Here is a 27,311-nt window from a genome sequence, read left to right as displayed (position 1 = left end):
CAGCCTGGCTCCTGAAAATGTGCTCTTAGTATCATGTCAAGTTTGTACCGTCTGCCAGGTGACCTACCTGGGTTTATGTCCCTTATAAAGGACTGGCAGCCAGGGAGCAACCAACCAGCAAGATATTTGGTGCTCCAGCACCTGAGGATGCCTAACATGGTGTCCTCGGCCCACAGCTGTCTGGGGCCCAATCTCTTCCCCATTCCTCTCCCTACTGTTTCTTCTCACATCACTCCCAGACTAGGCAGAGAGGGGTACAGTCAGGAGACCAGTGCAAACTTAAGGGTCCATCTCCCTCCTTACCTGCAATGCCAAGGAGTTTCCTGGGAAATAACTCCCCCATGCCTACCCCGCCGCCCCCAGGAACCAAATGCAAGTGGATGCAGAGTACACCTGCTGTTTCTCCTTAACTTCACTCCAGCCTGGCCGTCCCACCACCCAGGATGCTCTCGTGCCTGGGTCCTGAGGAAGGTAGCCTGTGAGTATGAATTGAAAGAACACATTCATTCAAGCCTCCCCAAGCCTTCAGAGGCTGGAGCATGGAGACCCCCTCTGAGAGTAGGTGACCTAAACAGATAGCACTCTGCCGCTGCGGTTGGTACTTAAATCACTGCAGGGCTGGTACTGAGGGGATCAGCAGAATCAACATGGGCCGGGGACACAGTCAGCTGCAAAAATGCAAGGGCCAGAGGTGGGGGGCCCAGTGGAGCGTGTGGCAGGAGCAGAAGAAATCACAGCGCAGTCATCTGGAAGCAGACTGGACGCAGCTCACACAGGAGCCACGACTTGGGGGCTCCCAGAAACAGACAGACATTTTTGTGGGAGGAGCAGTTTGAAGGCAAATGGCATTAGGCAATAGTGAGCACTGCCATGAGGGCAGGCTTATTGTATGTTACCATTTCTGGCAGTTAAAACCCTTTTTTGTAAAGGCCGCAAAAGGCTGTGTTCCTGCCTCAGGGCCAGTGGGGGTTTACAAGTACAGTACAAATGTTGGCCATTGTTCTTTCTAAAAGGAACAATTCAAAAAATAGCCCTGGCTGAAAGGGGAGAGGGACATTCCTCGGCCATATTTTGTCCTGTTTTATCCCACTCACACTATCCAGTACAGCAGGGGAAGTCATCTGAGCCAACTCGGGCCTGCCGGCGACCTATGACCTACAGCACAAAAGGGAGCCAGGCCAATCAGATTCCCACCTCAGGAATTTGAACCAAGAAATGCTGAGACATGCAGGCAGTCGGCAGCAGGGCTGGAGGCCACGGATGCCTTGGAAGGTCTTCGCAGTGGAGTCAGGGCTGTGAGGGCCGACCTGGAGCAGGGGAGAACTTGTTAGCAGGAGGTGTGCAGGGAGAAGTGAGACTCTGGGAAGGACAAGACCATGAAAAAGGCAGAGACAGATGGAAACCCGGTGGTCCAGGACACACAGAGGCCCCCAGGCACTGACAGTCCCTACCTGCAGCCCCGACTCCACCTCCTCCTTTCTCCTCAGGTTCTGGGTGTGGCTCTCTCTCCTCACAACTGGAGAGCCTGTGCCTGATGGATGGGAGGAGGCCTCCCTGCAGGTAGTAGGGGGGATTCTCGGCGGCAGGAGGCCCCGTCCTCAGTGCACGGTGGCTTTGCAGGTCACAGCGAGGACGCTGGATGACTCTGTGAGCAAAGCGGAGAGCCGGGCTGATGACCAGCTGCCTGAAGCCACATCTGATGCGGTGTGAGGGGGAGGAAGGCCTTCCCGCAACTGAACCCAACCTCAGGAAGGCAGGCAGAGCCCGGGCGGGTACTTCCCTGGGCTCAGGTCCTAGTCTGCCTAGAGTCCCAGCTTCTCCCTCTAACTGTGGGAGGTTGAAGGGGGCAGGGGAGGGGGTAGAAAGGTACTCTTCTAAGTCTCAGTTTTCACCTCTGAAGTGGGGATAGAATAGAACCTTTTCTATTCTGGCAGTGTTTTGCAGAGAGCCTAGAAAGCAAGATGCCTGGTCTTCGGTAAACCCACTCCTTTAGCTGTGGCAATTATGGATATAAACTCCACGGTGAGGGCCAAGAGGTGGAATTAGAAGTCCCTCTAGAATTTTCTACCTGCCGTGACCAGTGTGGTGCCAGGAGCACCCCCTGCTCTTTGTCACAGTGAGAACTCTGTGGGGAAAGAGGCTTTTAGAGTCTCCCTGGCCACAGACAGGCCTTACTTAGCCTGGTTTATTAATAGGATCATGTCCATTTCTGTCTTAAAATAGCCAAAAAAAGTTATTTAAAATGAGTTGCCAGGTGGGTGGTCAGATCACTTTTTATTGTCTTCCTCAAGAGAGTCCAAGAATTCTATTTTTTGTTTCTTTTATAGCAAAACAGTCATAACAGGAAGATCCATTGCTCTGTGTAACTTCCTGAGTCAAGGATGCCCAGGCCACCTGAGGGTCTCACAGTCAAGCCCCACCCTCACGCCCCCCCCTTCCACCCCTCTGTTGCAGTTATCTCCATAGACAGTCATCTGCCAGGCATAGGGGCCTCCTGGCTCCAGGGGGAGGGGCCTGCCTAGGGGAGAGGCCCTGGATTTGGGGAATAAGGACCTTGATCTGGAACAAGGCTTCCACTGCCTGCCTAACACTTTTTAAGAGGATGCCTGCATAGAACAAATGCCTCGTAGCACAGTGTCCTTGCCCAGCCTCAAATCCCATACCCCTTTCTCCCACCATTTCTTTCCCTCCTTGTATTTCCTACTCATCCACTCCCAAACCTATTTACCCACCTCACCCTCCGGAACCCCCATCCATTGTGAATACATCTCCCTTTCCCCCGAAACCCTTACAGAAGGATCTCATCCTCTTTTGTCTTAACAGAAGTCTCCACAATAGCCCTTTAGGAGAAAGTTGCTCACCCTTTCAGACCCCTAGTCCATACCTATGAAGTAGAAATGGTGTCTGGATTGTCTTGGCTCTCTAGTGTCACTTCCACAGCCCTGTTTGTCCACACTCATATCTTTCTATGGGCCCCATGCCATCTGACCGCTCTCCTCCTAAAGCACTGAACACTGTCTAAGGTTCATTCACTGAATCATTCATGGCCTGGCTCTCAGTCTCCCTCTCTAGCTCAAGGCCTGCTTCATCCTAAGAAATTTCAGTGCCCAGGCAGACAACCGACCGCACTGTTACTTCTTGGGTCTCCTTAGCTCCAAGGGCCCTCTCCTCTACTCTCCTGCAGCCACCATTCCCAGGCTCCACCCCGGATCTTGTCGTGAGCCAGAACTGGGCATCTAGACTCCGGTAACTTCCTCTGTGGTGGCATTCTCCCAGCCTGTTAGCTATCTCATGACCTCTTACCCATGACACCTGCACCTTGACCCCTAAGTGGCCCCAGCCCTTTGGTCCTCTCCTTTCCTTCAGCCCTTCAGTCCTCCTGGCTGAAAGTCCGGACCCTGCGTGGGATCATGTGAGCAGCCCCAGGACCACCACTGCCCTTGCTCTGCTCTCCTGCTATGCCTTCCTTCCCCAGCACATTCTGGTTATTTTCTAGTCTCAGTAGACCCTTCAAGCCCTGCTCTTCAACCTGTGCCCACTCTGCCTCTGCTGAATTGTAACCTCTTCTCTGCTTCAACTCTCCCACTTCTCTGATAGTTTCCTCTTGCTTATAAATTTGCCCAGTTGACTCCATCTGACAGGAGCCCTCCTAAGCCCCCTTCTATAATACTCCAGTCTGACCTTCCCCAACTGTAGCCTATTCATGTGTCATCCCCTTCTTTACCTCCTACACATTCCCCAGCCCACTACACTCTGGCCTCTGTCCTGACCACTCCATGGAAACAACTTTGCCTAAAGTGATGTTTTAGGTACTATGACTATGTAACAAATTACAATTTACCCCAAAGCTTAGTGGCATAAAACAACCATTTGATTGTGCTCATGCATTCTGAGAGTTAGGAGGTCAGATTGGTCATACAGTATGGCTTGTCGCTGCTGACCGGAGACTTATATACGGCCTCGCTCTGTGGTCTGGCTTCCTCATGGTATGGTGGCCTCAGGGTAGTCTGGTGTCTTACATGGCATGCTCTAGTGTTCCAGGAATGAGGTAGAAGAGTCATTGCCTTTTATGACTCAGAAGTCATTATGACTTCTTTAGCCTCGGAAGTCCTATAGCACCCCTTCTACTACAATTCATTAGTCAGAGTGGTCACAAGCACACCGAAAGTTGGGGAGATTAATAGAGACCCCATCTCTCAATAGCACAGTGGTGAGGTCACACTGTAGAAGAGCATGTGGGATGGGAAATAGTGTTGCCATCACATTTGAAGAATGCAAGCGACCAGAGTCTCCCAATGATCTTCCAGTCACTGAATCCAAGGGATGTTTTTCAGTTAATATCTTGGTCCTGCTATATTTGTTACTATTGATCATTCCCTGCTTCATGGCACTGTCTACAGCCTGCCATCTGGGTTACCACATTCTTCCAATTCTAAACAGACCTATCTCCTCCCCACAGTTCACATGCACCTCTTTTTTCCTCTTAATGAGAATGCTCCCTAGGGTCCGTTCTCACCCCACAACTTATCTCATTCTTTGGCTTCTCTCCCATGGCTTTGATTACCGTCTACATGCCATTAACTCCCAAATACACCACACCATAAACTTTTTTCTAAGCATCAGACTGTATAACCATCAGCCTGGTGGAAGTGTTCAAAGATACCCCAGTTTCGGCATGTCCAAAATTGAACTCACCACCTTCCACTCTAAACAGTCTCCATCTCTGGTATTTTTTCTCTCTTGTATAGATACCCAGTTGTCCAAACTTTGACTTTTCCTTTTCCCTCACCTCTCACATCTAATTATTTACCAAAACATGCTCATTTTGCCTCTTAAATATTTCTACCAATGTTGTTAATGTTTTACAAATGAAATGATTAAGAACCAGAGAGGTTGTTATTTCCCAAGGTTAAACAGTTATCATCTACTTATTCTTTCATGCGTTGATCAAACACTTGAGTACAACTAAGTTCCAGGAACTGGAATGACATGGGTCCCTGGCCCCTTTCATGGGAGAGGTAGGCAAGCACACAGTAGATTATGACGAGCTGTGATAAATGCTTGACTGTAGGAAGCAATAGGTACAACGAGGGCAACCAATCCAACCTAGAATGGGAGGGGTGAGGATGGGGCTGTATAACAAATCACCCCAAACCTTGGCTGCTCAAAACAACAAACATGTATTGGCTCACAGTTTCTGTGGGTCAGAAATCAGAGTACAGCTTAGTTGCCTCCTCTGGCTCAAGGTCTCACAAGGCTGTAATCAAGGTATTGTCTGGGACTTTAGTCATCTCAGAGCTTGGCTTAGGGAGGAGCTGACCAGAAGCACAGTCACTTGGCTGTGGGCAGACTTTAGGTCCTCATTGGCAGTTGGCCAGACACATGCGTTTCTTGCCAGCTGGGCCTCTACATAGGGATACTCACAATAAGATACCTGACTCCTCTCAGAGCAAGGGAGTGGGAGTAAAGGAAAAAGAGAGGGCACCCAAGATGGAAGCCAGTCTTTTTGTAACCTAATCTTGTAAGTGACATCCCATCAATTCTGCCATATTCTGTTTGTTAGAGGTGAATCATCATGTCCAGCCCATACTCAAGAGAAGGTGATTGCACAGAGCATGAAAACCAGCAGGGAGAGGACCACTGGGGGCCATTTAGGAGACTATCATTGGGGTCAGGTGATATCTGAACTAGATTCAGAAGGAGTTAGCTAGGTGAAGAACTATGCAAGCATGTCCTGGGGGGAGAATACTGTATGTGAAATAACCTGGAAGTCAGAGAGATTGAGCCCAAGGTTGGAGGAACTCCACGCTCAGAAGGCTGGTGTGTAGAGTGCCATTTATATGGAGACTGGAATGCAAGTTGATGTTGCTGAGATCTGTCTAATGACCAATTCTATCATCAAATGGGCCATCTGTGCCTCCCGACGTGATGTCAAATTCCTTGCTTACTGTGTTATTGTCCACTCTATGATTTAACCAAGTCTTAAATAATTAATCAACATTGAAAATTTCACATACACAACAAAGCTTCATTGTATAAAAAGATTAAAAAATTGGAATTATAATCTCCTCTTCACAAAACCTCAAAAATGCTCAGAATGATTTTCTAGTACAGCATATTTATAAATCATTACAAATGTGAAAAGTATGACTAGTATTTCCAGGTATCAGTGGGTGGAGATGATCTGATACTTTGGAATGAGTTTATTAAATTTTTTAAAAAAATTTACATTGAACTATAACACACACAGAAAAGTGTGCAAATAAAACACAATTCAATGAATTTTCACAAAGTAACATAGTATTGTAACTATCATATTTAAAAAAATAGAACATCATCACCTCCCTGAGCCACTTCCTAGTTGTGCTCTCCAAAGACACTCACTATCCTGATTTCTATCTTGATAAAATAATTCTTCCTATGTTTGAACTTTATTAAATGACATAATATAGTCTATACACTTTGTACTTGGTGTTCATCATTCATTTATGTGAAATTCATCCATGTTGTTGCATGTAGTAGTAGCTGGTTATTTTCACTGCTGTGTAGTATTCCATTGTATGGCTAAACCACAGTTTATCTGTCCACTCTACGTTGGACATAAATTGGAATTGTTTCCAGTTTGGGGAAGTTATGAATAGTAATGCTATGATCAATCATGATTGTGCCCTATGGTGTATATACATATACATTTTTATTGGGTCTATGACTAGTGGAATTGCTGGGTCATAATTGTACATACATTCAGGTTTGGTAGATACTGACAGTTTCCCAAGGTGTTTATACCAGTTTACATTCCAATAACAATGGTATGAGTTCCATTTCTCTGTTCCTTGCCAACACTTTGTATTATTATTATTTTTAGTATAAGCTATTCTGAAGACTGTGCAGTGATACCTTATTAAGATTTAATTTGCATTTCTCTAGTAACTAAGGATGTTGAGCACTCTTTAATATGATTGGTCTTTTAAATATCTTCTTGTTTAAGTGTTTGCTTCTCTATTGGATTTCTCTATTGGAATGTTTTGAAGATACTCCTTATATATTGTATTCATTTCCTAGGAAAACAATAACAAAGCACCACAAACTGGGTTGCTTAAATGTGTCATCTCACGGAAGTCCAAGACCAAGGTGTTGGCAGTTAGTTCCTTCTGAGAGCTGTGAGAAAAAAGTCTGTTCCATGCTTCCCTCCTAGTGTCTGGTGGTTTGCTGGCAATCTTTGGTACTCCTTGTGGATCTCTGCCTTCTTCACATGATGCTCTCCCCATGTACGTATCTCTGCACCGAATTTCTCCTTTTATAAGGACACGAGTTGTGTTGGATTAGGGGCCCATCCTCCTCCAATACGACTTCATCTGGACTAATTACATCTGCAATAACCTTTTTTCTGAATAAGGTCACCTTCTAAGGTTCTAGGGGTTAGAACATCAACATGTGAATTTGGGGGGCATAATTCAGTTCAGCCTATAATGTTTATGTTTAGGAAACATCTTCTCCCAGTTTGTGATTTACTATTATACTCTCTTAATGGTATTTTGATAGATTAAAGATGACCAAGTCCTTTTTCACTCTCCCCATTGAAAGTTCATATTTATTATTATTTCCTTCTGAATCTAAGTTTGCCGCATGACTGCTTAACCAATAAAACATGTTGTAAGTGAAGTTGTACCAGTTCTGGGCCCAGCCTTTGAGAGATGGGGCAGCTTCTACTCCTTGCTTCTAGGGAGACTTGCCCCGGAGACAACAGTCTGTGAGATGCCCCGGCCTTACGGAGAGGCCATGTGTAGGCACTGCTGAGTCAGCAGCCCTAGCTGAGCTCCCAATCAATAACCAGTATTTATTAACCTGCCATGTGAAAAAGCCATCTTGGATGTTCCAGCCCCATTGAGCTGTAGATGACCCAACCCCAACCAGCATCACATGGAGTAAGAGATCTGCCTGGCTGAGCTGAGAATCATGAAAGAGAATAGAATGGTGGTTGTTTATGTCAGGAAGTTTTGATGGACAGGAGTTCTTAATTGTGATGTATTCCAAATTTATCAGTGTTTTTCTTTAGGGTTAGTGCTTTTGTTGTCTTATTTAAGAAATTTTGCCTCTGAGAACATGAGTATTTTCCTGTTATATTCTAGATTATCTTTCACATTTTAATCTACATTATCTAAATGATTTTTTCATATGATATAATGTAAGGAAATCTTGACACTGATTTAACAATTATTGAATTTAATAATAATTCCTTTTGAATTTAATAATAATAGTTTTGAATTTAGAATTAAGTGTGTAGTATAAAGCACCAACATGATAGTAATTTAACATCACAAGTAAGTAAAAGAAACTTGAATCCTCCATGATTATATTACTATCTGCCCTCGTATCACTCCCTAAAGATCTCATGGCAATGGAAACTTATTTATTTATTCATTCATAAAACATTTATTGAGAAGCAGGTTTTACATTTATATGTGCCAGATTCTGAACTAGGTGCTGAAACACACAAATGAGATATAGGCCTCTCTTTATGTAATTACAATTTCACATGAGAAATGGGCAATAGTACATCGTTTAAATCGTGCTCAGTGATAAAAGAAAAGCAGAGATGCTATGAGAGTGGACACTAGAACTCCTAACTTAGTACAAAGGTTAAGGGCACATCAGAGAGATTCTTTGCAGAAGTGATGTTTAAGCTGAGACTCATGCGATGAGTATTAATTATCTAGACAAGGAATTGAAAGGAGAAAAATTCCAAGCAGAAGAGCACACAGCATGTGCAGAGAAACTCTGGGCAGGGAGGAACCCAGTGTGCTGCAGGAACTACGAGGCGTCTCCGTGGCTCCTGGGAGGAGAGATGGCAAGGGGGGCACAGGCTGAGACTGGGAGGCAGGAAGGAGCTAGGCTTGTAAGTCTTCGTACAGGAATCCAGGCATTACCCCAAGAGCAATGTATTTGAGGTACAGGGTATTTGAATCAGGGAAGTGGCATGGTCAGATTTGTGTTTTTTGAAGATCACTAAAGTTGCCTTGTTGATCACAAGGCAGAACATGAGCAGTGTCTGACACAGGCTTCAAGATGGCATGGTCGTCCCAAGGATGGAGAAATCCCATTGTCTGGGGCATCAGGAAGGCCTTCATGGAGGAAGTACCGTTGCACAACAGATTCATTAAAACAAAGGAAAATAAGGTGTGTGTGTGTGTGTGTGTACTGGAAGTCAGAGAAGGAAGGACCCAGGTGTAGGGTGCAGCCTGCACTCAGTCACAAAGCTAGGTAAGTGTAGGACATGTTTGGAGAATGGTGAACTCTCCAGTTTGGCAGAAGATAATGGCAGATAAGCCTGGAAGGATAGGTTGTGGATATGAAGAGCCCAGGAGGCACATATGGATACATATAGGTATAGCCAACCTTCATAATATGTGGATTCTGTATTTGCAAATTCACTTACTTGCTAACATTAATTTGTAACCCCAGACCAATACTTGTAGCACTTTCACAGTCATTCACAGAGCTATGCAGAGTGGTGAAAATTTTGAGTCACTGGGTGTGCACATCCCAGCTGAAGTTAAGCATGACTCTCTGCCTTGTTACGTCAGCTCTCACGTTATACTCAAGTGTCCTTTTTGAGGTCTCTTTAGTGGTATATATTTTTTTTCATTTTTGAACATTTTCTCTGTGATTTCACTGTTTAAATTAGTCCCAAAGGATAGTGCTGAAGTACTCCCTAGTGCTCCTAAGCACAAGAAGGCTGGGATGTGCCTTATGGAGAAAATTCATGTGTTAGATAAGCTTTTGTTCAGATGTGAATTATAGTGCTATTGGCCATTAATTCAGTGTTAACAAATCAACAGTTTTTGTTAAAAATATAATGTGTGTTGTGTGTGTGTGTGTGTGTGTGTGTGTGTGTGTATACTATAGTCTTTAAACAAACATACAAAACAAGGTTACGAATTGATCAGTTGATGAAAATGTGCCCAGAAGCTTATAGGAACCTAACCCTGTATTTCCCCTGGGAGCAATGATTCAATATTAGCAATTTCAGTGTTTGTGGCTACTTTAACAGAACTACTGCGAATAACAAGAACTGAATTTATCTTTGCACACACTCCTCAACCCCAAGAACCCATTGTTAAACATTACCAACACACCACTGACTGAGCCAGACCCGGCAGGAGCTCTCAGCGCTGTGGACCCAGCTAACCACACACTGCTGACCGCTGAGCAGTACTTTCTTGAAACAGGATCTGAGTGACTCATATCCATGTCAGCTGCAATTTCCAGGCCCTGACTTAGAGAGGGTTTAGTCTTTGGAATCAGGAAGACCCAAATTTGAATCCCACCTCCCCAGTTTACTGGCTGTATCTTCAGGCAAGCGATGCTGTGCCTCATTATCCTTGACAGGAAAGTAATAGCCACTTCACAGTTTTATTTTGAGTCCTAATGAGATCATGCTTGCTCCACATAGTGCCTGGTACACATATGATAGACTGTGAATGTTTGTCAATCCTCCCACATCCTGCTCCAAACTCCAACAAAAGATGGGGTGAGGAGGTATTCTGTCCTCTGCCTGCTGCTCAGTCCTTCAAAACTTAAGGCGACAGCTGCATTGTGCCCAGTCATTCTAAATCAGCTATTGAGATTCACACTGTCTGAAAGGCAAGAATGCGTCTTGCAGTGCAGATGCCCAGACCTGAGATTCTTAGACCTGCTGCCTGCAAGGACCCACTTTCCGATCTAACTTTTCCAGTCTAACCTTGTTGCTTTCCTGTGACGACAGACCAAATGAGCAATACTCTAACTGGTGTCTCTGTGCCTGTGGCTTCTGGTTTTTTCTGGGAGACAGGGGGTGGGGGTATTTGCGTAGTTCATTTCTCGATAACCTAATTTGGGATCCAGAACCCCTGGCTGCCCCGGTTTGGACCTTGCTTCCTCTGACTCAGCTTTACCCTCACTCAGCTTCATCTCTGAGTCATCAGGCTGAGCTTTCGAGGACAGCTGTCTGGCACACTCCTGCTCCATCTTCCCAGGAAAGGTGCTATGTTTCCACACCCCAGTGCCAGACCCATGCCTAATTTGGCTCACAATCCCAAAACCAAGAAACAGATTTTTAATGACATCAGAGGATGCAGAGGGAAGAGCCTCCAGGACAAGAATCAGAATGCTTGGGTTTCCGTTACAGCTCCGCTAGCTTGTACAGTCGTGAGCTGGTCAGGGAACCCTCTTAAGCTAGGGTTTCCTTTTCCATAAAATGGAAATAGTAATCCATGCTGGGCGCATCCCACAGGGGCACTGGAAGGCTCAAATCAAACAATGTGAAATATCCCAGACTCAAGGGCAGAAACCGCTACTCCATGGGCCGGATCTGATCCATAAACTCATTTTGTTTGGTTTGAATAATGTTGACATATAGATATTAATTGTTTGGCCTATTTTAAATGAGTTATCAACAGTGAGTTAAAGGAGACTTCACTTAAATGTCTGGATTTGCAGCCTCTTCTAAAAAAATGGTATGATATGGCCATAGTAACTCCCTGCTCTGAAAGGCAAAACTTGACTAGTGCTGTGTAGCAGCAGCCCTTCCCCTTGGTCAGGAGCCTGGAGCTGCCTTCAAACTCACCACAGTCCCCACTACTCCCTACTATTTCCCAGTACTGAGGTCAAGCCTCTGTTGCCATTTGTTATTCCTCTAGGGGCATCGATTTGCTTCCAGCAGAGCCCTAGTGAAGCAAAATCACTATAATCATGTTTCCATCAAACTGGGAAAATGAGAATCCCAGAAATGTCCTTTGCCCCAAATATCTACCCCTTCAGGGTGTCAGTGTCAAAAGTGAAACTTCTTTGGTTAAGTTTTATAGGAGCGAACGGGAGGCCTTTGGGAGGTGTCTATGGCGGGTCAGAGCTGGGATCTGGAGTCCCACAGCCTCCACTACACTTGACCCTGCCCCGGTCTGTTCCTCCTCATCTGTAAAATGAGGTAGCACCACCTCTTTTCTCCTGGGTTTATTGTGCAGAACGCATGGCACTTGCATGCTGGTCATTCAACTCTGTGACTGAAATGCAAATATTTTGAACAGAGAAAGCATTCTGGAAGATGGGAATGTGAAATGAGAGACTTAGGATTCCTGAGTGGGCCTAAGGGAAGGACAAAAGCAAATGGAAAAAGAAATGACTTAGAAGAGAGAAGAAAAGTTCGGTTACATCCACCCCTCGCTCTGCCTTCCTCCCCTGCAATGAGAAGATCCCACTGGCTGTGGACGGCCCTCACTGCCCTTGGAATCCAGCACCACGACTGAGTCCTAGCCCTGGCCTGGCCAAGTCACTACTCGGTGTGATGTGGGGTCCCCCCAGCTCTAAGATGAGGACAGAAATGCCCCAACGGTCAGTACTGTAGTAGTAACGATGAAGGGAGACACACGTATGTGAAAGCGCTTTGGAAATCGGAAAAGCACTCCGCGCAGATAGGAGTTTTCGGCTCTCTTTTCAAAAACTTTTTCTTCCCGATTCTGTCCAAGGGCATTTTGAGTTTCTCAAGGCTTAGACCCTCCCCTTGATTTCGCAGCGCTGCCCCTTCCCACACACCAAAGCCCGCGCGCCGCGTCAGGAGTCTTTTTTTTTTTTCCCCCAGCGAAGGCGGGGACTCGGCAGCGCTGGCAGCCGGCGACGGCGGGCGAAGCTTCGGCCGGCCGCGCCCGGCCAGTCCCGCAGCGGCCGCGGTGGGTGCGCCCCGCGGTGAGCGCCCCGGGCCCCAGGCCGAGCTGCCGGCGAGAGGGCGCCCGAGGGGTGCGCGCCCCGGCCGACCCGCGAGCGCCAGCCCGGGACTGTGCGCCCCGAAGCCGGGCGGTGCGCCGGCCTCCCGCCGCTCGCCAAGGTAAGGCTCTCTGCGACCCCGGTCCGCGCGGCGCGACCCGGTCTCGGCCCCGCGCCCGGCCGCCCTCCTCTGCCTGGCCGCCCGCCTCGCCCCCTCCCCGCGCCGCGTCCCCGCGCTGCCTCTCCCCTCAGGCAGAGGCTGCGGCAGCCTGGGCAGACCTGGCGCCCTCGTTTGGGGTCCGCGACAGCGTGCGGAGGGGGGCTGCCCACAGCGGGCGCCGCTCCCCTTCCGCCCGGACCGCCTGCCCAAGGCCCCGTGCGGGGAGGGGGCAGGCCGCGGTGTCCTTGCGGCTCGGCCGGTGCAGCCCTCGCCCAGCGCTTCGGAGCCGGGCGCTGCGGTCCAGGATGCAGCTTGCGGGACTAGGGCGTCCTGCCGCCGCCTCCAAGGACTACCTGGAACCGAGCTCTTAGCCTCCCTTCTTTCGACAAAGACGGCCCCCAGTCCCCATCCTAGTACCTCTCGGCCTCTGGCTGAACTTTCCAGCGCTCCCGTTGGGCCTCGACCTTGGGTGGAGTTTGTGGGGTGCCTCTCAGAGGCCAACTTGCCTCCAAGGGCGCTTTTGCTGAGCGCGCCACTTGGTGAGATTCCCTCCCTCATCTGCCCCTTAAGGTCACACCTTTGAACCCAAATACATTGTCCCTGTAGAGTGGCCAGTTGCTTAACATGGGAGTTGAAAAGTCAAACCCCATGCCCTCAACACCAGGTCTGAATCTGCGCTTTTTGTGGGCATCTTCCAGGGCTGCAGGAACAAGCTTTTAGTTCCTAAGCGTCCTAGGGCACAGGCCGGGGGGGCCAGTAGGAGACGTTTTCCATGAGAGGGAGATGGAGAGCCCCCTCTCTCCCAGGATGGCCACCTGACGCCTGCGCAAAGTCTCATTGATGAAGTAGGGTCTAGTGCACAGAGACCAGGCTCAGGCCTGCAGCGAAAGCATCTTGAAGTAAACACAATTCCCAAGGACCTACTTACCTACCTGGGTAAACCAAATGCAGCTCTTTAGAGCCTTTCAAAACATGACCACAGGAGAACCCACAGTTACACGTGGACTAGAAGCAGAGGAGTCCACTCTGATCCTGCCTTTTCAAGTCCAACTCCCTGCCCGTGTCCAAAATGCATCCTCATTGGACCATTATGTGAGTTTTAGGGAATGTTAAAGTTCAGAGAGAATGGGGAGTGGCTTGGGGTTCACACCAGACTTCCATTCAGTCAACAAATACTTGCTGTGTGCCAGGCACTGGCCAAGGTGGTGGGTACAGAAACGAACAAAACTGGCGCTGTCTGGCTTCATGGAGCTTGCAGTCCAGTGGCCAAGACTGACATGCATCAAATCACTCAAAGAAATATAGGGTTACAAACAGTGCTGAATTCTTTGAAAGGAAAGGATAATGAGAATCTGTGATAGGTACAGTAGTTGCTCAGGCTGAAGGCCGATAGGAGTTAACTATTTGAAGAGGGTGGACAGAGCCTTCTAGGCAGAAAGAACAGGATGTGAAGAGCCGAGTCCTTTAGAGGGACTGAAAGACTTTGCCAAGTGACGACCAGGAGCCCAAATGGGCAATACCTCTTCTTCTGCATTCCATTGCTGGGGCCCACCAGTACCTTCCTTCTTCAGCTGTAGTAATCGGCAGTCAGAGCCCCCTGGCTGGGACAAAGAGGGAGAGACTGACAGGCAAGTGCTGGACTCGCCCCCATGCAGGCACTTCCTACCCGTGCCTCGGTCAGACAGCCCATGCCCATTCCGGGTGCCAAGAGGAAGCAAGGCCTTCCTCCGCTTGTTCCCTATTGTCCACTGTGCTCACTGACCAAGACCTCTGCCCAGCACTTAGGAAGAGTCCCACTGGGAGTGGTGGCTCATCCTAGACTTAAAACTTTCTTTGCCTATAATGTAAAATTCCTTAGGGTGGCTTACATGGCATTTCCTAATCTAGATCCTGCCTGCCTTTCTACCGCATTTCTGGCTTCTACCACTCCCCCGTCTCCCCCGAGCACACCCCTCAGTAAGCACCCTCCATGTTCTACTCACAATTACACTTCAAGCAGTTCCTGGAACACACATTGCCTTTGCACATGCTGCCCTTTATCTAAAGTACTCTTCCAACTTGTTCACCAGTGAATGCGGGCTCAGCTTTTCACTTCAGCATTTAACTTAAGGTCCCCCTCCTTCCCAAAGGCCTTTCCTAACTAGAGTCAAATGCTGCCTTTTCTTTGTTTCCAAAGCCTCTTGGATGTGCTTCTGTCACAGCAAACACAATGTCTTCACTGAGCATGATAAAGCAGGACTCTCCTGCTTTATATTTGGGTCTCAGTTCCTAGCACAGAGAAAGCCACATAGAAGGTACTCAATAAATGTTTACTGGATGAAAACCATCCAGTCTATTATTTCTAAACTATTTTTTATGGGGGAGGCAAGCCTTACATGTATCTTCTAGATTCTAATGAAAATTATGGATAGCTCCTGGATATCTAACATAACATATCTTGCATACGATATCATGTGATTCACAGCCATCCCCTCCCCCGCTGGCCCCATTTCCAGAGCTTTGGACTTTAATTTTGCAGGAAACAGAGGCTCAGCAAAGTGCAGTGACTGCCTAAGCACCCACAGCTGGTTAAGAGCATTGCACCCCCAACCCTCCCAGCTCCTGATGCCTAATCCAGGGCTCCTTCCAGCTCCCTCTGCTTCTCTTAGCCAAGCAGCCTCCTTTCATCCCTGCTCCTTGTGAAGGCCACCGCTCATGGCTGGGAGATGGATATCTTGGTTTTGCTTCAGTTCAGTAGCAGCCTAAGGTGTGACAGGGAGAAAAATCTTATTATGAGTAGAATTGACAATTAGGAAGATAGATGGGCTGCCCCTTGCCTGCAGCATTATTACATCTGTTTTAGCTGGAGGAAGGTTATGTGTGCTTCACAGTTTTCTTCTGGGTCCAGGATTGAGCCATGTGGACCCGGTTTGGAAACACTCCAGACATGATCATTGAGATCAGGGGCTCAGCCCTTGGTCCTGTCAAAAGGTTCTTCCCCATAGAATAGGCTACATGGGAATGAATGAAGAGAATGGAGTTCTTATTGCTGCCACTGGCAATCTTGTCTGCCTGCCTTCTGCTTTCTGCAACAAGACACCTACTTCAGGCTTCTGGGCCAAGCAGGACCTTCTTATCTTCAGATCAGGCTTTTCGTTCACTCAGTAATTCACTCATTCGTCAAAACTGTATTGAGTCTCTGCTTTGTACCAGGCACAATGCTGATTCCAGTTTGTAAGGGAGGGTCATGTGTAAGTCAGTGACACACACATGGTTCTGCTCTGCGGTGGGGAAGGAAAAAGTAGCCTTTATTTCAAATTCAACCCATACCTTGGGAGGTGTGGTAAGGGGTCAGTTAGGCCTTCTTAAAGCTGAGAATATACTCATTTTTAAAACTCTGATCTCATTCAAGTTATGTCATCTCTGTGAGGGACTCAGTTTTCTTAACTGTATAGTGGGTTTGACAACAGTCTTTTCTTGCTTATCTCTGGGCAGTTGTGCAGATACAATTATCACATTTTAGATGACAGAGTCACCCACTTCTGCAGGTGAAGCAAGAGCAGTACTATATAGTAACAGGGATCATGTGTGGCAGGCCTGGCACATGGAATCCTTGCAATAATCCTACAGATAGTTACATTCATAACCCCAGATGTAGAGATGAGGCAAATGAGACTTGGAGAGGCTCAGTGACTTGCCCAGAGCTAATGGAACTGATAAATGATGGACTGGGATTGACAGAGCTCTGTCTTTGGAGGTCAGATGCCTAACCACTTTGTGCTACTCTGTAGTAGAGTATCTGGGAAAAGGTGCAAGCTTGGAGGTTAGGGCGACTGGGAATTGGAGCCTAGATCTGTTGCTAACCAGCTGTGTGATTTACAGCTAGACCCCTAACCTATCTGTGCCTCAGAATGCTAATCTCCCAGACCCAGAGTTTACTCTAACGAGGCTTCTAATAGGCCTTTCTATGAACAGTTTCCAGACTCCATGAAAAATATTTCAAAGTAGGATTCAAGGAAAGAAGAGGGGCCCCCTGCTAAAAATAGGTCTGTCTGTTTCCAGGATAAAATAAATGCTGCCCCAAGATTTCAAGTAGATGGTTAATGTGATATGCAGGCAGTTATAGATTGGTGGTGTCTGAAGAAGCTGGCTGAATGTTCTTTCTCCAAGAGAAAAAAGTCTGTTTTCAAAAGGACCACCTCACTGTTGCTTCAGGGCCCTGAGCCCGGGCTCTGCCCCTCAGATAGCTTTCCAGGGATGCAGGCATCGTGGGAGGAAACATAAATCCCAATTCCCATCCCTTTCCCCATTATTTTTCCCCCAAAGTAAATAAGATGTACTGGCTGGGTATATGCTTTTTAATGGGGCTGTGGCTTTCCCCCCTCTGCTGGAAGGATCCTTTATATCTCCTTTGGTATGTATTTCTAGTTTGTTGCTCTGATGTCAAGTGATAAGGGGGCAGAGAAATATGACATTGGGGAGAATTTGCTCCATGCAAAGATAAAAGAACAGCCCTCGGTGCCAATTTCCCTCCACAGCCTGATTTCTGCCCAGAAACCAGAGACGCCAGCTCTCAGTGAAATCAATTTTGGTTTTTGTAGCAGGGCACCAAGCAGCAGCGCTGAGCGTTTCCAGGTGCTGTGCTCCTCGGCTGCTCCTTACCATGTTGCTCTCTTCTGTCTTGGAAAATGTAGCCACTCCACTCCCGGGGAAAGGTTTAAAAGACCAAGAATGTCAAGTTGGGTAGTGACTGAATATGTGGTCAGGGTCTACATTTATTAGGGAGGCATTTCATCATCAATGTTCGAGTTTTTTAAGAGATTTTGTTCATGTATCATTTGTGTGATTTTAAATAAATATTGCAGCCATCACCTCTCTGCTCCTCAAGTACAGAAGGGTAAGAAAGGGAAAATGGCTTCCCCATTACCTAGCCCTGTGAGCCAGAGCAGATGATTCAAGTTTACTGAATTACAGCTTCCTCATCTGTAAAATGCGGTTGTTAGTACCAACTTAGGGTTCTTGTGGTACACAAAACAGGGTGAGCCTTAAGCTGATTCTAAGGAAGAGGGTGAGGAGCCCTAAAATGCAGCACTGATATCTCAGCACAGACCAGGGAGGAGGGCAGGCACCCTCGGGTGGAGAGGGTTCTGAGTTCGAGGCTTTCCTGTTGGTGCAGCCTGTCAGTGGTCTTCACTTTGATGCCATCAGCTCAGCTCAGCACTGCCCACCGACCTCCCTCACCCCACTACCACATGAACCTCTCCCTTGTCACTGAGTCCAGATTCCAGAGGATCCTGTTGTCTGAGCTCGGTGCTCTGAAGGCTGAGCCTTTCTCCCCAGGCCGTGTCCTGGATGGTCTCTGGTCTTCTGGCTTCGGTGGGGGTTGCTACTGAGGCAGGCTTCCTCCCTGGGCCAGTTAGATGGGAGGGGAGGGGAGGGCAGAGGGCCTCTGGTCGTGTGTACAGAACTTGACCTTTGGGGCAGGAAGGGCTGTGTGTGGAGATTCCTCAAGAAGGAGGTGATGTGAGCTGGAACTCAGGAATATGCCCAGCCCATATTGTAAAGGACCTAATAGAGATTGTAAAGGACCTAATAATAGAGATTCTTAACTGGGGTTTAATAGCCCCAAGGGGCCTGTGTATAGAATTCAGAAGAGTTTGTGAACTTGGGTGGGGAAAAAAATAACATCTTTACTTAGCATTTTCTTTGATTATGATGATATAGGCAACAAACCACAGTGTATTTGCAGTACCTGCAATATTGTCGCCAATAGAAATGACATATTTTGATATCATATTTCAGCTGCTGCAGATATCTTGAACTGTGATTTATGCCCATTGCAGCTTTGAAATTATAGCTGTTATTATACCCACAACTAGGGCTTATTATTTAATGCATTAATAAAGAACATCTATTACCATATTATACACTCTGTTTTTAAAGTATCTAATAATTATATTTCAATGTAATTGGGTTTTTTTTGTAGTCAAGCTAAGCTATGTATTTTATATTTTTAAATGTTCTGAGAGAAGGTCCATAGGCTTCATCCACCTGCCAAAAGGAGTCCATGCACTGAAAGGGTTAAGGACCCCTGACAGGAAGTGTGTAGGCTTTAGTACCCAATTTCCCACCCTCACTCACCCTAATCCTTCATATACCCATCTATCTCTGCCTAATTAGCACAAGACATTCTTGAGCAGTAGTAAATTTCATTTAATAGTTTGGCAAATTTGCAAGAGCACATAATTTGCGGTTGGGGTAGAAGGTTTTGATGTATACCAGAGGTTAATTTACAAACTGCAGGCACACATGGGCAACTGGTTAGGTAATTCCTATCAGCCCACAAACCCACCAGTCCCTGTGTTGATTGCTTGGCTGATCCCATGTAAACCAGACCATTGAAACAACCAGAGTGGACGCTGTATTGCTGAGAGGTTAAGGAGGTTCCACAGACTAATTGATGAAGCACGTGATCAAATGCAAGCTAGCATCTTAAGAAGGAGAAGTAGCTTTGAAGTGGGTTCTGAAATGGAAGGAAGGCAAAGGAGGCAGACGGGAGGAGGGAGGGAGTCAGCGAGGATGTGGAAGAACCTGCCAGATGTTGAGTTTGAGGAGGAAGCTTGGGAAGAGAAGAGTCCACTGGAGCAACTTTAGAACAGTGGTTGGTTTTTCTACCTTTTATTGGAAGTTTAACCTATGCCAGACACAGTGCCATGCCCTTTCAATACAACAGTTATTAATCTTCACCAACAACCCAGTAAGGTATGGCTGTTCTTATTCCTGTTGTCCTGGTGAGTAGAGCAACGTTCTAAGAGGTTAAATACTTGCTGTAGGTCACAGAGGTATTAAATGGCGAAGCCAAGAGCTCAGCCCAGGTCTGGCTGATTCTAGAAGGCTGTGCTCTTAAAAACCACCATAGGCAAATGCACAAGAGTCTGTTTGGAAAACCACAGCTGCTGTTTTTGATGTAGTGAGAAAGTACTTGGTATCCATCCCTGTCTTCCCCATCCTTCCCTGCAGCCTCTTGCCATCCTCACACCTCCTCCCTTCCCCTCTCCACCCTGGGTCCACTCTCAGGTGCACATGCAGCAGAAGTGAGGATGGGATGCAAATTAAGAGTTATTAGGGAGTCAGGAAGAACTGGGCTCTAACTCCAGCTCTGCCACCTGGCTATGGCCATGCCGAGCCTCAGTTTTCATAGCTGAGGAATGGAGGCGACGGTGCCTCTTTCCTGATGTGCATGTTCTCTCTCTGGTGCTTCAGTGCCGGTTTGCACAGTTCTTCCCACCTGAATGCCTCCATTCTCTTATGCTGGACACTCATCCCCATGTTCTTCACCCATGGGCTCCCCTTGGAGGGCTTCCCTGGACCCCTCAATATGGTCTGCAGGCAGCAGTCCTTGCTGCTGTGGGCTCTGGCCTACAAGAGTTCATGAATGCACATGTGAGGCTGTCCCTTCTGGGTGTGAGCTCCCTCTTCCCAGCCCAGTGCTCAGGGCATGATCAGTCAAGGAGTCCAGGAGTCCTTTTCAGGAGCACCTTGATTAAACCAAATGAACTGGATCCTCCGATCCTCTTTGCAGGACTCCATTGCATATTCCTGGCACCTGTTCTGGGTCCCATCACCTAGAGCTTGTCTCTAGGAAACCTCACTGGTCACAGTGGAGGACACCGAGGAGCGAAGAGGCCCTGGTGGCAGAGGGGTGAGCGACTGAGTTGGAAAAGACCCCAGGCCTCTTGCACGAGCACACTGTCCAGCCCTGACTAGTGCTTCAAATGTCTCTTCCGCACTGTTAAGCAGCTGATATTTTGGGGTGAGGGGCCGTTTGTGGAGAACTTGAAGTCGCATTCTTCTGCCGTTGCCCCACTCTTGTGCCTGCCATGGGGCTGGCCGGAAGACCTTGCTTCCTTCCCTCTCACTCTATCCCCATGTCCTCAGCTTTGCCAGCTGCTGAATGGAGCCCTGTGTTACCCAGGCATGTGGGTGGCTGCCTTTGGGTGATGCCTGGTGGTGCCAAAAGACTCTTGCCCTGAGAACTCTCCCCACTGGCAGAGCTGAGGCCTCAAATTCTCCGCATTAGAGTCATTCCTCTGGATTATGGTTGTCTTCTCCAGAGAGCTTTGTTCAAATGCAAATGTGTTACATTACTCCAAGTGGAACCTGCAACCCCCCCCACTGTGGCCTTGTGATGAATGGCAGCCCTGGGCTCCAATTAGGTCCCACCACCTCCCTGTCCCCTTTTCTTATCTATAAAGTGGGGATACTAAGAGATGCATTGTAAGGTCACCCCAAGGTTGAAGTGAGATGGTGCACAAAAAGCACGGGCACAGAATGAGGAGTCAATAAAATGAGCTTGTTCTTTTCTTTCTAAGAGTGTAGGATTGTTTGGTCAGTTCTCTAGTCCTGGTTCTTATTAGGTTTTTTAAAAAATATTTTGTATATTTAAGTCATGTGGTCTCTTTTTGTTTTAAGATTTTTTTTCTTTTCTAATTATAAAATGATTTTGAACTTCATTTTCTTGGCTTTAAAATAAGGTAAAAGATCCTATCGTACTGGTTTGTTCAGGAGTTAGCCAGCTAAAATGCCTGCCCAAGGCTGTCACTGAAAGCCTGGTGTTCTGAGTTACCCTGCGCTGGGGATCAGAAGCCCCTGGGAGGCGAGGGTGGGGGAAAGCTCTGGGTGAGTCGCTAGGAAAGAGACAGAGGATGACTAGGGAGGGGAAGGGGAAAGTGAGGGGACCCTGCTCCTCCAACCCAGCTGCTTGGATGTGAAATCTGGGTGGGAGGGGACTGGGAACCCTGCCCTGGCTCTGGGAGAGCATGGACACTGTGACCTTTCCCTAGATCGTTTGCTTTCTAGGCGAGTTCTCTATGTTCTGAATTCCCTGGAGGAATGGTGTCCTTGGCTTCCCTCCCTGGCTTGACTTGGGTGGTATGGTGGTGAGGGCAGAGTGTTCCGTAGCCCTCTGATCACACAGTGAGTGTCAGTGGATGTTGTAAACCGCTCCCTTGAGTGGGCAGTTGGCTTTTGAGGACCTCAACCCAGGCTAGAGTCTCTGCAGTTTCTCCTGAGACCAGCATAGCTCTCAGTGGCTTGTACTGAAGTGGCAAAGAGTAGCCTTGTACCTGCTTCTCCTACCATTTTGTCAACCCTTGGTATCTTTTCTCTATTCTATTAAAATTGAACCCAGTCCTCACTAGTTTTCTCAAAACTTGCCCCCTTTGGATTTCTGGGCTGCAAGCCACCCCAACTCTTCTTTCTCATCTGCTCCCCACATGGGACTCTTCTGGAGTTTTCCTCACACTCTCCCTCTGCTCACTCTTGCTTCTCTCCACCCACATCTCTTCAGTGACCACGCTGATATGGATGACTCTAGAATCTACATCTCTATGTCTCCGAGTTTCTCCCCATCCCAGGCTCACCTTTTCAGCAGTCAGCTGGGCCACTCTCTCTGGATAACCCCTCTCTGTGGGTGAGCGCCTAGTTTGGTGTGCAGCATGACCAGGAAAGCCAAATCTCTTTTCCTTCCTGGTTTTGTTAACTTAGTTGTCTCCCCAGCTCTAGTTACCCTTTGAAACCCTAGAGTTTTGACCCCTCCCTCTCCTCCCTGATCTAGCGCTGAACTAAGGTTCAGTAACCAAAGGTTGAATAATCAATGAATCCCCTTGATGGTCAAGTCCTGCTGTTTCTTTCTTATTTACTTTCTGGTTTATCACCATTCAATTCCCACTTCAGGCACTGTGATAAATATTTTCTATGCTTCATTCCAATTAATCTGTACAACCCAATAAGGAGGAAATTGTGTTTTTCCTGCTTTATGAATGTGGACACTGAGAATGCGAGAGTTCAGGGAACTTGCTAAACACACAACTGGTAAGTGGCAGAGTTCAGATGCAAACCAGACCCGCCTTAGTCCAGAGCCCTAGTAGGAGAGCCGCTCTGCCCTCCTGCCTCTAGCACCTCTAGTGACAGGCTGGCGGTTTTCAGAATTGAATAAGCATTGGAAGCTGAATACCATGTAGGTTCATGAACACATTCTTCTGTGCCTGTATTGTTGGTGTGTTGGTGTTCTATTTACCCTGCCATTATCCAGGCTCATTGCTGGCTTATTTCAGAGTCTGTGCCTTGGCCCTTGGTGTTAGCACCTGAAAGTCTTGACTGAGCCCAGATCCCCACTGTGAAATGCAACAACATAAGTGTAGACTGTGAGCACATCTTTAGATAAGACGTATGTTTCCCTTTCTCTGGGTCTCAGTCTTCCCATATGAAAAATGAGAGAGTTGGACCAGTGTATTACAAGAGCCTGTCCAGAGCTTATGCTCCTTGAATCTGTTCCATGGTTCTGCTTACCTGAGGCCTACTGTGTGCTCTGCACGTGATAGATACTGCTGGGCAGTGCAGAGGGAGCCCAGGAGGGACTGACCCGGCAGTCAAGCTGCTGACAAAATTACTCTGGAAGACAAAGCCAACATTCAGGAACTGCCAGTGGTTTAAGATATTATGTAATTATGCCTGCATTCTCAGATTATATACATTTGTGATGCTTCAATAAAGGAGAAGAAAAGCTGCTGTTCTTTTAAAAGAAAAAAATACATAAAAGGAGCAGTTAGTGAAAAGCATTAAGTCTGGCCAGATGCCTTGTCAGACTTACTTCTCTCTCTTCCTTCTTGAAATTAGTTATTCATTCTATAAATATGTATTATCTACCAATGGCCAGGCTTTGGGGACACCCCCAATTCCCCCTACTCATTGAAACCAGAGTTGTATCCAAAACCCAGCTCTCATTTGGTTCCTCCCCTGCTGAAGAATTGCTGAGTTCTTACTCTCTGCAGAATAAAATGACCTGTAGCCTCAGCCTTCCCCATTCTCTGCCCCTACCCTGCACTCTTGGCCTAGTTTGCTAGTCATTCCTCAAGCCCATCTCTGAGGTTTTCATCTCCGAGCTACACAGCTGTTTTCCCAGTCAGCCTGGCAAACTTTTACCATCCTTCAAAACCCAGATCAAACACCCCAGCAATGATGCTTTCCTGGTCGTCCATAATGCCTTTGCCCACTTCTGTGACACTATGTGTCCTTGTTTAGGTCTCTGCCTCCCATTTGTGACCGTGAGTTCCTTAAAAGGTCTTTGCTCTCTGTCTTATACATCCATGAATCCACAGAACCCAACCCTGTGCCTGAACAATAATTTCTGATAAGTGGCTGATTAAACACCATTCATAGTGGCTGATCTTTGAACAGAAAAGGCTCCCCTTGCTTCCTTCAACCTGCTGCGCTGTTTAATTTCATGCCTCGTGGCCTGCAAAGGTGACTGAATGGTTGAGAAGCATCACTGTCTCTTGTCTCCAAACAGTAGAGGCAAGAAGTAGCCACAAGTGCCTCCTCATTTTGGCCCTGGAGGGAAGTTTTCAGAAGCGAACCGCATGTGGCCGAGGCTGCAGTAAAGGAGGCATTTGTGTTGGGCTTGGCAGACAGGGGGCTTTGTGCTCCAGAGCACAAGCGGGTAAATATGTTGGGCAGGCTCCATGCTTCATACACCCACCCAGGGGCTGGGCCCCAAATGACTTCTGCCTTGGGAAGAAAAGGAGGCATTGTGTGCACTGGCTGAGCTCCAAGGGAAATATTCCTGTTGTTCTTCTATTTTGAACTGCTCCCTTTTTAAAGAAGAAAAGTCCAGAGATGAAAATAACTTTCCCACTCCAATACATCCTGCCCATCAATTCCAAATCAGTTGCTGCCTTCAAAATATTCATGAATCTATTAATCTCTCCATTAATTTTTTCAACCACTGAATCTTTAAGGAGCACTGCTATGGGTCAGCCCTGTACTAGGCACCAGGCAGACAGTCCTTGTCCCCTTTGGGCTCTATTCCTGATTGCTGGGTTTCCAGATCCTTCTGGAATCTGGCCCATCTCCTTCTCCTGGGCCCGTGGTTTACATCTGCAAGAGCCATTAGGGGCATCTAATGGCTGGGTTGGGTCCCCCATGGAGTCACTGGCAGCACATCCCTCAGCTTTTGGGGAAAGGGCCTCATTTCAGGGAGATACATCTTTCTCCCAATGTATATGAGGTAGGAGTCATGGACCCCTGCGTTAGCCACTCCTGTACTTCCTTCACCCCCACTACCCAAAAGGGACACATGAATTTGTAACCTAAAACCCTTGTGTCTAGCCTGAAAATATGTCTTTCTCATGGAAATTTTGACAGCATGCTAGATCTGCAAAGAGCATTTTCTCTAAAGTTGATATGTGGGTAACCCAAATGCTGCTATCTGGTTAAACAGCAAGTAAATGTCTCAAGACTTCTTGGAACTCTCAAAGATTATTTGAAAAGTAATTGTGTTGTATTGATTAAAAAACTTTAAGTTAATTAGAAAGTTACTGCACTTCTTAGTCTAGTCCTTTGCAAATAAACTCATCTTATTTATAGATGGATTGCCTACCAAAAAATGTTTATATTTCAATAATCACCTGATATTTAAAAAACATGGCTGGTGATGGGATTTAATGCGAAGACTCATTCCTTTGCTAAATCTTTCTGTGGTTCCTTGTCTTTCTATTTAAACTGCACTGGCAGCTTGTTTCACAGACAGTTACAGAGCTAGAACCTGAAAGGCAGAGAAGACTGTGGTTGAGAGTCTGATAGCTAGAGTCAGACACAACACTTCAATCTGAATAACAACCCTGCCACTTACTACTATGGAACCTGTCATATGTGAAGAGGATATAATGGCACCTACCTAATAGGGTCATAGTGAAATTAAGTAAGTCATCATTTATAGACTATTGGACATGTCTGACTAATAATAATTATTAATATGACAATATAACTATTCACTATTATTGTTGTTCTTATGACTAAGTTTCCTAATCTGAAAAATGGGTGTGACAGGGATAATAAAAACGTAAACCCATGAGTATTTAAAACTGTCTATGAAGCAAGTTGCCAGTTCATTTTAAATAGAAAGAGAAGGAACCATAGAAAGATTTAGGAAAGAAATGGTCTTAACATTAAATCCCATTACCAGCCATGCTCTTTAAATATCAGATGATTATTAAAATATAAACAACATTTTTTGCATATGCAATCCATCTATAAATAAGAATGAATTTGTTTGCAAATATGGTTTTGAATATTGAGTATTCAAATGAATTTATTTCCTCTAGATCCTTCAAGTAAATCCCTTCTAAGAAAATTTCTGGCGTAGTTTTCTTGGCTGCTGCCCCTCCATTATTATGCATTTTGGGGTCAGCCAGTGATGAGAAAGCACTGGACAAATGGAGCCAATATTGGGATTCTCAGTGATGAGGGTAGAGAGGGACTGGCAGAGGATAGGTGAGTAGATGCCAGAGGTGAGGGAGGTGAGGGAATGAATTACCAGGTGGAAGAGTTTGCAGAAGAGATTGGAGAACAGACACACTGCCTCTGGAGCAGTTGCTTTGCTGGCAATAGATACTGAGGACAGCAGAGATAGGAAAGGAAAATTTTACGACTTTTGCCTTGTGCTAAGAATGCACTTCCCCTTTGGTGTTTTCTCTAGAGACTGAAGTGAGGTTTTGGAGGGCCTCCAATTCATATTTTCCTATTTCACTGCTGCTTCTTTGAACACAAGGACTGAGCTGAGGCTGATTCATGAGGTGGCCACCTTTGACTGTTTACAGGGGAGTCGTGACAATACTATCCAGGGCTGAGTAAGGATGGGTAAAGGACTTAGCACAGAGTAAGTGCTTAACTGACTTTGTGGCTATTCCTATTGCTGTGTATCATACCTTCCCTATAAACAGAGGTTGTAGGCAAAGGTCACCAATAGTGTACCCACAGTTCTCCAGGTATTTTATAATAACACTATTATCCCATGTTTAAACTGGGGATGCTAACGACACTGTGTTTTCAAAGAAACCATCAGTCTGGTATCCTCCATAGTGTACTGCAGACCAGTGCCATCAGCATGAGGTTTGCAAAGAAAAGCACCGGATCAGGGGTCCAGAAAGCAGACCTGACCTTGGCCCTGCTGTACAGTATGGGCAAGCCATTGAGCTTCAGCTTTCCCATTATAAATGACGATAGTGTCCAGTGTCCTGCTTTATGTTTCTCTGTTACCAACAGTAGATAATCAGCGGGACTGATTGGCCACTTGCCATCTGTAAGGCCCTAGGCTGGTGCCCTAAAATATTACCGGAAGTGTGAAAGTGGGGCCTTGACTTGAAAAAGCCTCATGATCTGGCCAGAAGAAAAGATGTGAGCATCTTCTTAAAATGTTATTTTTTAGTAGAGTTAACTAATACAAGTCTGCTTGTGCTATGCTCCAAATGTCCGTTTTGTGACCCCTTAAGCTGCTGTGGGGTGATACAAACATAGGATGTGTATTTCAGAGGTCCCTTTTCTTAGTGACTTTACCCACTTTAAAACAAAACGAAACCCAAATAGAACATACATGATC

At 46.7% G+C, this 27,311-nt stretch overlaps 1 protein-coding gene and 1 long non-coding RNA gene across 3 annotated transcripts in view; one reads left to right on the top strand and one right to left on the bottom strand.

The window, feature by feature from the left end:
• Positions 1-344: 344 nt before the first annotated feature.
• LOC140848904 (uncharacterized) lies at positions 345-13,587 on the bottom strand. The gene is made up of 4 exons (XR_012130189.1): positions 13,313-13,587; positions 1,452-1,643; positions 1,195-1,307; positions 345-476 (listed from the first exon to the last, which is right to left on the bottom strand). It is a non-coding gene; the product is annotated as an uncharacterized lncRNA (long non-coding RNA).
• The window catches only part of KANK4 (KN motif and ankyrin repeat domains 4), a 66,326-nt gene continuing 51,617 nt past the window's right edge, over positions 12,603-27,311 (top strand). For both annotated transcript variants that reach the window (XM_037024382.2, XM_073234048.1), the window contains exon 1: positions 12,603-12,856. The gene's annotated coding sequence lies outside the window, so the exon portion shown is untranslated. The remainder of the gene's footprint in view (positions 12,857-27,311) is intronic.

The sequence above is a fragment of the Manis javanica genome, chromosome 4 (genome assembly GCF_040802235.1).
Source record: "Manis javanica isolate MJ-LG chromosome 4, MJ_LKY, whole genome shotgun sequence".
Classification (NCBI taxonomy): Eukaryota; Metazoa; Chordata; class Mammalia; order Pholidota; family Manidae; genus Manis; species Manis javanica.
This window is presented reverse-complemented; position numbering and strand designations above follow the sequence as displayed.